Source organism: Suncus etruscus, chromosome 1 (genome assembly GCF_024139225.1).
Source record: "Suncus etruscus isolate mSunEtr1 chromosome 1, mSunEtr1.pri.cur, whole genome shotgun sequence".
NCBI classification, from domain to species: domain Eukaryota; kingdom Metazoa; phylum Chordata; class Mammalia; order Eulipotyphla; family Soricidae; genus Suncus; species Suncus etruscus.
The window spans coordinates 112,802,469-112,814,735 of record NC_064848.1 but is presented as its reverse complement, the minus strand read 5'-3'; the positions used below and the strand labels follow the sequence as shown (position 1 = coordinate 112,814,735).

The window sequence follows — 12,267 nt, the reverse complement described above, 5'->3', positions numbered from 1 at the left end:
TCAGAAAAGAAGCCTCAAAGCTATACTATCATGAAGTTCATTATTTAATAATACCAATATTTTAAATCAGTGAAAAAAATTAAAAATTTTCCTAGACTGGAGAGATGTACTCACTCATGTAGAGAATATTTACAATGTCCGGCCATGAAACTACACTTTTTTTTCTAGAGCATAACACAGAATGAGTCAACATTGATCTGGATAGAAGTAAATAAATTACTAAAACAATAATATAGTTTAACTTTGTTTAAAAAATTCTTATACATGTATCGCTTCTTGGCCTTTTGGCTAAGATCATGTGTAGTATCTGTTCTTATCAGTTTAATATCTGATACGTCGTCTATCCGACGGCAATATATTAAATGGATTTTTGGCACTAGGAACTGGAATAGGAGCTTGCTCCGTCCATTCCACGCATGGACCTGGTATTGCAGTACCTCCAGGAATGGTGCACCAAAAAAAAAATTCTTATACATGTAACCCTTAAATAAAAGTAGCAATAGATGAAGAGGACATGATAATGAATGATGAGCAGCACTGAAGAAAGAACAGTAAAAACATCCTTTTGCCAGGCTTTTACATAAAAATACATTAAAAGGAAACTTTTGTGAATCTCCTCTTTTTGACAGTATCACTAAAATCCTCAACAATCAAACATCTATAATGTAGCATTTTAAGAGCTTGCACCAACATATTGAAATGTGGTTATTCCTTTTAAATAGTTCATTCACTGAAAATTCATCTTATACTTTGTTCTTAAGAAAGTTGTTGGAACAATGTAGTGTTCTCTTTAATAATAATTAGCAATCAGATTTCTTCAAAAGGGAAAAAATATCTTGCAAAATTATCCCCTTTTTAAAGAAGTTGCTGATTAAAGAGCACTAGTCCTTAGTAAGAGTGTTGTAGATTACTTGCAGCCTACATCTTTATTCATGAATAACCTTTGAAATTCAGTTTTGCATGTGTTTAATGTGATTTTTCTACCAAATGAGTTATAAAATAAAAATAGCACAGTTATTCCCCTGAAAAAAATTAAAATAGTTCAAGGTGATTGTCCCTGAAAAACCTCTTTTTTTAAAAAGTTACTGACCATCACCTTAAAAGACATTCTTTGTAAATTTTAAAAATATTAAGCATAGTTTCTATCAAAGCCTTGTATCTCTTACAGAAGTTGACAAGCTGTATTAAAATTCATCTGGAATACAGAGGCCCCAGAATAACCAAAATACTCTTTAAAAGAATAAAGTTGAAGGACACACACTTTACAATTTCAAAACTTACTGAAAATCTCAACAGCATAAAATTAGCATAAGTTTACATATAAAGATCAATAGAACAGAATAGAATTGAGATGACAAAAATAAATCCATCCATCTATGGTCAAATGATTTTGACAAAGATACCATGAGAATTCAACAAAGAAAGAATAAACTTTTCTGCAGAACATGTGAGAACCATGTAGAACAATTGGATATTCATGCTGATTTTTTGTTTTTGTTTTTGGGTCACACCAGGCAGTGCTCAGGGGTTACTTCTTGCTATCTGCTCAGAAATAGCTCCTGGCAGGCACAGGGGGCTATATAGGACGCCGGGATTCGAACCAGCCACCTTAGGTTCTGGATTAGCTCTTGCAAGGCAAACACCACTGTGCTATCTCTCCAGCCCCATAACATATTTTTGTTTTTTTGTTTTTTGTTTTTTGTTTTTTGTTTTTTTTTTTTTTGGTTTTTAGATCATACCCTGCAGCGCTCAAGGGTTACTCCTGGCTCTATGCTCAGAAATCTCCCCTGGCAGGCTCAGGGGACCATATGGGATGCCGGGATTCAAACCACCATCCTTCTGCATGAAAGGCAAATGCCTTACCTCCATGCCATGCTGATTATTTTTTTAAACATTCAGAATAAATAATAGACCTAAATCTAAGAGAAAAACTTATAAAACTTGTAGAAGATACAGACATACTCTTTGTGACCTTATACTAATCTATCATATCTTAGATGTGATTCCAAAAGAACAAATGACAAAAGAAAAGGCTGAAGGTCATCAGGATTTTGTCCTTAAAGGAAATATTACCTTGAGAAAGTTTAAACAACTCAGAATGGAAGAAAGTATTTGCAAATATGTATATGATGAGGGTTTGGCACACCTTAATGAATATATAAAGAACAACTTACATGTCAACAATAAAATGGAAAACAACTTAATATTTGAATTTTCAAGGAATTTGTATACAGTTCTCCAAAGAAAACATATATATAGTCAATAGATAACATGAAAAAGAAGCATAATTAATGTCATTATCAAATACACATCAAAACCTCAGTGAGATAATCATTCAAATTAGGAAGGCTTGATAGAAAATTGAACAATTAACAAGTATTAATGTTGAAAGAACCAGAGACCCTATAAATTGCTGATGGACATATAAAATTTTTTAATTACTTTGAAAAATACTGATGATCTTTAACATTTGTATACAGCGTTACCATATATCTTGGAAATTATGCTCCTAAGTATAAACTGAGAGACTTTAAAAAGCACTTTGAAAGTACTTCAAAATATAAACATGGTATTATCATATGTCTCCTAAGCATATTATAATATAAGCATGATATATAAGTATAATTCTATACTTAGGAATTATACTTCAGTATAGACTTCGAGTTAAAAACATATGTCCAATGTACAAAATGTACATTGACATTCATAACAGCATTATTCACAATAGTTCAAAAGTGGAATCAATTCACATCTGTCAACTGATAAATGGATAAACAATGTGGCATATCCATTGTGGAATATTACTCAGCCATAAAAAGAGCTCTGATGTAGTCTACCATATGGATCAGCCTTGAAACCATTATTAAGTGGAGAAGCCATATATAATGATCATATATTATCTCATTTGTGAAGTTATCAGACAAGGTAAATCCACAGAATTGAAAAATATATTAAATAGTTGGCAAAGACTTTAGGGAAGAAGTAATTAAAAGTGACTGGTAGGGGCTGGAGAGATAGTATGGAGGTAAGGCATTTTTTGCCTTGCATGCAGAAGGTCGGTGGTTTGAATCCCGGCATCCCATATGGTCCTCCATGCTTGCCAGGAGTGATTTCTGAGTGCAGAGCCAGGAGTAACCCCTGAGCGCTGCCAGGTTTGACCCCAAATCCAAAAAAAAAAAAAAAAAAAGAGTGACTGGTAGTGGGTAAGAAATTTTCTTAAATGATACAAATATTCTAGAATGTAATCATGATGGTTTATACTAAATCTACTAAATGGCATACTTTGAAAGAATAAATTTTATGGCATGAAAATTATATATCGGGGCCCGGAGAGATAGCACAGCGGCGTTTGCCTTGCAAGCAGCCTATCCAGGACCAAAGGTGGTTGGTTTGGTTCAAATCCCGGTGTCCCATATGGTCCCCCATGCTTGCCAGGAGCTATTTCTGAGCAGACAGCCAGGAGTAACCCCTGAGCACGGCCGAGTGTGGCCCAAAAACCAAAAAAAAGAAAAAAAAAGAAAGAAAATTATATATCAAGATAGAACTAAGGGGCCAGAGAGATAGCATGAAGGTAAAGCACTTGCCTTTCATGCAGAAAGTCGGTGGTTTGAATCCCGGCATCTCATCTGGTCCCCTGAGCCTGCCAGGAGCGATTTCTGAGCATAGAGCCAGGAGTAACCCCTGGTCACACACTGCCAGGTGTGACCCAAAAATCAAAAAAAAAAGATAGAACTAAAAGGACCATTTAGGGGACAATTGGTAAAAATCAGACATACATAGTTTAAATATTAGATGCTACTAATGAATAATTTCTAATTGTAGTAAAGTAAAAATTATATGAGACTATAACAGGTTGCAATTTTATGATGAATTCAGAAATATTTAAAGGTAAATAAGATGCTTGCAACTTATTTTTAAAATAGCATAGCAAAAGAATGTTTCATACATGGATAAATAAAGCAGTTAGAAAAATATTAATAATGGCTTGATCCTATTGATGGACACCTGAATGACTATTGTACACTTCTTTTATATTTGCTTGAAAATTATTAAGGCCAGGGATGTAGCCCAGTGGTAAAGTATTCGTTTGAAATGTGAGACCTTGGATTCAATACTGCTACTAGGAAGAAGGAAGGAAGGAAGGAAGGAAGGAAGGAAGGAAGGAAGGAAGGAAGGAAGGAAGGAAGGAAGGAAGGAAGGAAGGAAGGAAGGAAGGAAGGAAGGAAGGAAGGAAGGAAGGAAGGAAAGGAGTGAGGGAGGGAGGGAGGGAGGAGAGAAGGAAGGAAAGGAGAGAGGGAAGGATGGAAAGGAGGGAGGGAGGGTGGGAAGGAGGGAGGGAGGGTGGGAAGGAGGGAGGGTGGGAAGGAGGGAGGGAGGGTGGGAAGGAGGGAGGGAGGAAGGGAGGGAGGGGGGAAGGAGTTGACTGAACCAGGAATTAATAAGAATAGAGTGAGTTTAGACAAAACCCTATATAGACAAGCCTCATTTATCTGATGGAGCAGTTCTCTAGGTGCTCAGCCCCTGGGAAGTGTGTATATCTCTGACCCTGTTACCCTGACAGGCCAATTAACTCTAACTGCCACCCTCTTTTCCAACTACATGCAATAGAAGTAAATTTTGGATCTATAGACTTATTGATAATATAAAGAAAAGTTGGTTTTTTTTTTTTTTGGATTTTTTGGGGGGTTTTTTGGACCACACCCGTTTGATGCTCAAGGGTTACTCCTGGCTAAGCGTTCAGAAATCGCCCCTGGCTTGGGGGGACCATATGGGACATCGGCGATCGAACCGAGGTCCTTTCCTTGGCTAGCGCTTGCAAGGCAGACACCTTACCTCTAGTGCCACCTCGCTGGCACCAAATTGTTTTTAATAAAAGGGTTTTGTTGTTGTTTTAATCCCTTTTAAGAAGTGAGAAGGACTTTTAGGCCTTATAATATCCTGAGAACATTAATGATAACTAAATACCCAAACATTCATATGTTTACTCCTTTGTTCACTTGAACACTCACTAACAGACATTACAAGTAACCACTTTGTAAAGTAGGAGTCCCATGGAATAATGCTCGATTCATATTGTTTGAATAAATTAGTATTATTTAGTGCCAAGTTTATTCTATCCTATATTACATATAGGCATTACTAAAATGAAGAAAATGTTATCCAGTTCTGTTAGTGAAGCCTAGGGCTTCAAAATCAGAATCTGGAAGCAGGAAATAATCCATACAGTGGTTGGGTTCAGGAAATCCAGCACTCAAGCAAGGAATTCAACCACCCAAGCTTTCTGCTCCTAAGAAGAAATGCAGCTCAGTGGAAGAAAACTGAAAATGAGCCTCTGCCTTCCTCAGATTCCTGCTTTTCTTGACTAGAATCAGGCTCCACTGTAGGGTGGGAAAGGAATACCAAGTAGGGAATAATCCAATATCACCCATCACACCCTAGGGCAGAGTACAAATATTAAGGTAGGACTAGTAAACCAACATAACTCTTTGTTTTTGTTTTGAAATCACACCTATAGGTGCATAGGAGTTATTCCTGGCTCCGCTAGCCAAGGAAGGACCGCGGTTCAATCCCCCAGCGTCCCATATGGTCCCCCCAAGCCAGGGCAATTTCTGAGCAGTTAGCCAGGAGTAACCCCTGAGCATCTAACGGATGTGGCCCAAAAAACCAAAAAAAAAAAAAAAATCATTCCTGGCTGTGCCCTGGGCACCATTTGGGATACCAAGGGTGAATTGAACTCAGGTTAATCACATGCAAGGTAAATGCCTTACCTGCTATGCTATCTCACCAGCCACTTGATAAGCTCTTAAGGAACTTTAAAAGTGTCGGGGAAAACAGGGATAGACTGTGATGATAGCACTAATTTCAAGGGAAGAAAAGTATTATGTATTATGAAGTCACAGAAGATGGATAAACAGAAAACTTTTTCATAGTTCCATGTATGTTTAGTAAAAATAGGTATTATTTCATTGAAAAATATTCTAATATTAGGGTGGTTAAAACCTAGAGCTCATGTGAACAATGTCTATACATATTTGTACATTTGGGCAGTTGTTCATAAACAAAACAAAAGCAAGAAAACTAGGCAGGAATGGATTCATTGCTGCTGACTTGTGTCTATTTTACCTTTTGATAGACTCATCTCTTCTGAAAGAAGAGATCACCATACAATCCTGCTCAGATTTTTAATCTGCATACTGTCTTTATTTTACTAATAAATACTGACATATTGTTTTGAATTGTTATTTGTGTTGCGTGTCTGTATGATTTTTCATACTTTATTTTATATTTTATTTTCATTTTATTTTATCTGTTTTATTTTCATATAAATTGTTAAAAGAATAATGACAAGTAGTTATTTCACTTCTATTTCATTTCATGCTTCTTTTACAGCCAAGAACTAGCACTCAACTGAAATTAGTTTTACCTTTAAAACTGATCAATGTGTTGACTTACGACACATTGGTAATTGGTCATTACCAACAGCATCACATTATCACCTCCCATTCTTTTTCTCTTAACTTAAGACCCTTTATGATTTCCTATTTATAAAATAATTCTTTTCTAGTTCTCATGAAGATCATGACCCTTTTGATTTTCTTTTGTTTCAGATTCTCTTTTGATTCAGTGGTTACATGAACCAAGTAGACACTGACTAGTCAGAGTGCACTGCAGGAAAGGAGTTTTATGATATAGATTTGCTTTAAATTCCTTTTTTCTTCTCTCTTCTGGGACATAGTTTTTCTTTCTATTCTTAAAATATGAGATAAAATCTGAAACTTAATTCTCAGTAAGATACAAGTAACGATAAGATTTTGAACATCTTTTCGTAAGTTAGTTTTAATGGCATAATCTAACACAATCTCTACTTAAAGTAAGAAGTGAAACTCAAATAATGGGATTTCAGATGTTATTCTGCAAGAGAAGAAAGATTTCTGGCCACCTTGGTTTCTTTACCCAACTTAGCACTTTACTCAGCTTGTCTCTAAATTCAGCAATTTCCCAGGGGGTCACCAGTTTATATCTGAAATTGGCATTCGTTGATGCCTTCTTGGTGACAACTTGCTATCTATGTGAAATGAAGTGGGAATTTCATTTGCTTTTCCTGGTACAAAGATGCCCAATCCACAAAACCTATTCTAAGAAATTTCTGCCAATAATTAGCACTCTGTAGGATATCAGACACAGGTGATTGAATAATCCAGAGGAAAAACTCCTTTGAGTGCTTTCTTTAACAAAAAAAGTTGGCATATTCTTAAGCAGGGAAAGCTAACAAAAATGTAATGTGTAACTTTCTAATATCTTCTGGGTATAAATGGAGTTTGTACTAGGATTCACTAGAATCCAATTTTCTAATCTTAAGAAAGCACCTTAAAATTTTGACATGAATTTAGAGATACTCTTGGAAGGAGAGCTAGGCAATACAAATGTCTTTTTGATTTACAACTGCAATAGGAGACCTTGCATGCATCCAAATGATGTGATCATATTCTGTCAGAGTGTGAACTCAGTGTAGATCATTTACTGACTCTCATAATAAAAACATCATAATAAGAGCATCTCTTTCTTTGGGAGCATAACCACAAGATAGACAGTTAAGAGCCAAAAGACTGTTATCATAACAGTGGGAGCATAGCCACAAGACAGTTATAAGAAAAAATACTGCTATCATCCACATTTTGGATGGCTATGAAATTTAATTTAGATTATAGTAATAGAGGTCAGAGAACTGAAAACATGTGCTAAAATCAGCAAATGTCATAAATAGTACTTGAAAGATTTTGTGGCATATTATGCTTTAAAAGAAGCCTTAACTTCCAAATTAGCTTTTAATTCACAACAACGTAGAAACTTACTATATTAATTTCTTCCAAATAATTATATTAATATTTTCATATGCATATAAATATATATATTTTACCCTATGGAACACCTAGCTACTTAACAAAATTAAATATTTTTTCTATCAACTAGAATGTCTGTCCAAGTTTTATTGGGAAGGCAACATTGTGCAAGGTCTAAAAATAACAATGCTAATTACAAGTTGTGTGATATTGTAGATGTTTTTTAGCTTTTCTGTTCTCAGTTTTTTGTCTGTATAATAAATTAGAGTAGAATCTATAGAAAGTATTTAAAATGGTGTTTGACACAAAGGAAGGTTTCTATGAATGTTAGCTCCTTATACTATTTTATTTTTATAGTCTAACTTCACTGGTTATTTTTAATAAGCATTGCAGCATTAAAGTATATTACCGTGGCTACCAATGATAGAGCTAGGTTAGGCAGAGAGGCAAATTGTTGACTCAAGGAATCAAAAAATGAATGAACTCTTGGAATTGGAGGAAGTTTCCTTATCTATAATGGTGTCTAGGACCTCTAGAGTCAGGATTTGGATGCCTCCAAAACATTATTATTTGCTTTTCATTCCTATCTTTAAGATCATCTTAATTTACCTTTCTCTGAAGACTGGCTTACTTGCTCTTTATTTTTTTGGTTTAGAGGTTACAAAATATGAGAAAATATTTACAAGTCATTTATCTAATAGTCTTATATATAGAGCTTGTCAAAAATCTTACAATTTAACAAGAGAAATATAGCCCAATTTTCCAAAGACTACATACAAATGATCAATTAATATATGAATTAATTCATGTTCAACATCATTAATCTTTGAGATAATGCACATCACAATTGCAGATGTGGCTCAGTAGTAGAGCACTTACTTCACGTGGATGATACCTGAATTCAACCTAGAGCTGAAAAGAACAAGGAAGAAAAAAACCCATCAAAACTATAATTACATACAATTTACATGCATTAGGATCACTATGTTAAAAACATCACAATTACAAGTGTTGGTTAGGATTTAGAGAAACTAGGACCCCATTTATTGCTAGTAAGAATGTAATATGGTTCAACTGTTTGGAAAACAAAATGTTTTCAAATAGTAAGCAATTATACAGAAATTATTCTAGATAATATACTTCTATGTATACAATTGTGAACTGAAACATGTCCACACAAAAATATGTATATAAATGCTCATAGAAGTATTATTCATAATAGCTCCAAGGTAAAACCAGTCCAAATGCCCAAAAATGTTATGGATAAATGAAGTGTGCTGTATTTATTAAGTGGAATGTTAATAAGCTATAAAAAGGAATAAAGTAGGGGCTAAAGCAATAGCACAGCAAGTAGGGTGTTTGCCTTGCACATGACCTATGTTGTCCCATATGGTCCCCTGAGCCTGCCAAGGGAGATTCATGAGCATAGAGCCAGGAGAAACCCCTGAAGGCCACTGAGTGTGGCCCAAAAGTTCCCACCAAAAATGGAATGAAGTATTGATTTGTACAACATAAAAAAATGAAAATATTATGATAGTTCATTTAATTATTGAACACACCTATTTGGTGCATATAATAAATATTATGCCTATATTTACCTTTATGTATTTTCTAAATTCAATATTAATTAATTCAAATTAAGTATCTATAAGGATATTTAATCTATTTAAAATTTTACTTTTGTGTGTAGTGTGACATAAGGGTGCATTAAATTTTGAGTGGCACATAACTATTCAGCTTTCCTAACACCATTTGAACACCACTTTTCTTCTTTTTTTTTTTTTCAGGCCACACCCATTTGATGCTCAGGGGTTACTCCTGGCTAAGCGCTCAGAAATTGCCCCTGGCTTGGGGGGACCATATGGGACGCCGGGGATCAAACCACGGTCGCAAACTTTCCTTGGCTAGCGCTTGCAAGGCAGACACACCTTACCTCTAGTGCCACCTCGCCGGCCCCTTCTTTTTTTTTTTTTTAAACTTTATACAGTTAGCTTCTTTGTCATAAATTTAACTGTCATATATATGAGGGTTGACTTTTTGATTTTCAATTATGTTCAATTCCTTTACTCAAGTATTACACAGTCTATTAATTCCAGCTCTCCATTTTTCCTTTTTTGGGGGGGGGGTCACACCTGGCAGCACTCAGTGGTTACTCCTGGCTCTATGCTCAGAAATCACTCCTAGCGAGCTTGGGGGACCATATGGAATGCCGGGATTTGAACCACCGTCCTTCTGCATGCAAGGCAAATGCCCTACCTCCATGCTATCTCTGTGGCCTCTCCATTTATTCCTTTAAAGCTAATGTATCTTTACCTACATTTTGTCTGGCTGATCTGTCTAATGATGAGAAAGAGTTAATTGCAATCTGTTACTGCTGTGTTTTCAACATCTTTCTTCAGGATTATTAGTAGTTGATTTATGTATTTTAATGCTCCTTCACTTTGTGAATATACACTATTGAATGTTAATTGTTCATCAATCATATTGTTAGCCTATTTATCCAATATCTTACTACCTTTTTTAGTTTGAGTGTATTTTGGCTGATATAAATATCATCCTCCCTGTTTTTTTTTCCAGGCAACTAGTTGTATGATTGTTTTCCTGCCTTTTATTTTGATGCTGTTTATCATGTGTGTTTCTTGTTTATAGCAAAAGATATGGCTCATCTTTCCAGCTACTCTGTGCTTTTTGATTGGTGAGTTCTGACCATTAATATTAAGTAAAATTATTGATATATAGGAATTCAGTATCTTTTTAATATGAAGTCTGAGTGTTTGTGAAGTTAATCTGTTTCTTTGGCCTTCTATTTATTTCCCCTGTACTTTGATATCTATTAAACAGTTAGTTGTCAAGTTTTTGTTTGTGCCTTCAAATGTGCTTGTTTTGAGAATACCAAGGCATTTACTCATAAAGTTCTGAGTCTATATCTTTTTTTATGTTCAAAGCATGTGAATCTGCCCATTATACTTTTTGTTGGGGGGGGGGGGTTTGAGAGGCGGTCAGAATTGACTGTGTTCAAGGCTTACTCCTGTCTCTGTGCTCAAGAATCATTCAGAGTGGGACCTGGGGGTTATATGTGGTTTTGAGGATCAAACCTAGGGGGTGTGTGTGCAAGCAAGCACTTTATCCTTTGTACTATCTCACCAGCCCCTAGATCTCACTATTATGCTCCTTAATTTTTACATTTTATGTTTAAAATGTCTTGTTACTTCTTGGTAGTTTGTTTTTTTAAACTTTTGGTGAAAAAGTTTTTTGTAAAAACAAAAGATAGTGTAGTGTGTCTTGGATAACTGGTTTAGTGGTCATGAACTTTTTATGCTTTTTTTTCTGTGAAGCTTTGTGTCACTCCTTTGAGTTTGATTTATTACTGTCATACTATTCTCTTCTACCCTAAAGGGCTTTATTTGATAGATCTCCATGTCTTAGGAGGTTGCTCTAATATGTAAAATTTTGCTTTGTTCTTACTCTTGTTAGGATTCTATTTCAGAATTTGTTTTTTGCCATTTTTATTACAATAAATCTTGGTGCTCTTCTATTTCATTTGGTTTACTTAGAACTCTTTAGACTTATTAGAAGTTTTCTTATCTCCCAGTTTTTATTTAGGTACTGTGATTTACAACACTGTTAATGACAGGGGCTGAAACGGTAGCATAGCATTAGGTGTTTTGCCTTGCACGGGGCTGACCCAGGATAGACCTCAGTTCAATCCCCCAAAGTCCCATATGGTCCCCCAAGCCAGGAGCAATTTCTGAGAGCATAGCCAGGAGTAACCCCTGAGCATCACCAGGTATTGCACAAAACAAACAAACAAAAACCCATGACTGTTAATAACAGTTTCAGGCTTACAATGTTCCAAATTCAAATCCACCACCAGAGTGAGCACACTAATGTCTCAATGCTCCACCTCCCTTATCAAACTCATTAAAAATTTTTATAGTTTAGGACATGTATTTACAATAATGTCAATACTTATGGTTTTTATATACCTCCTCTCATGATCACCCAAGTGCCCAACATAGTCCAATATCCATTTGTGCTATTAGTCTACCTTGTTTATTTTTTTTGTTTGTTTGTTTTTGGTTTTTGGTTTTTGGGTTATACCTGGCAGTGCTCAGGGGTTACTCCTGGCTGTACACTCAGAAATTGCTCCTGGCAGGCTCGGGGGACCATATGGGATGCCGGAATTCGAACCACTGTCCTTCTGCATGCAAGGCAAACACCTTCTCTCCATGCTATCTCTTTGGCCCCTAGTCTACCTTGCTTATATTTCTATTCTTTCTTTACCTGACAATCTCAGTTCTGTAATCCAGAATCAAAGGCTTCTGACTTGCCATAATTTACTATCTTTCCTCCTCTGTCTTGTTTTATTCTATACAATAATTGAGAGAGATCATCTAGTATTTGTTCTCCTTCTAACTTATTTTAG

At 35.5% G+C, this 12,267-nt stretch overlaps 1 non-coding gene across 1 annotated transcript; it reads left to right on the top strand.

Moving 5' to 3' along the window:
• The first annotated feature begins 268 nt into the window (after nt 1–268).
• LOC126033717 (U2 spliceosomal RNA) lies at nt 269–459 on the top strand. Its single transcript, XR_007504490.1, has one exon. It is a non-coding gene; the product is annotated as a U2 spliceosomal RNA (small nuclear RNA).
• The last annotated feature ends 11,808 nt before the right edge of the window (nt 460–12,267 follow it).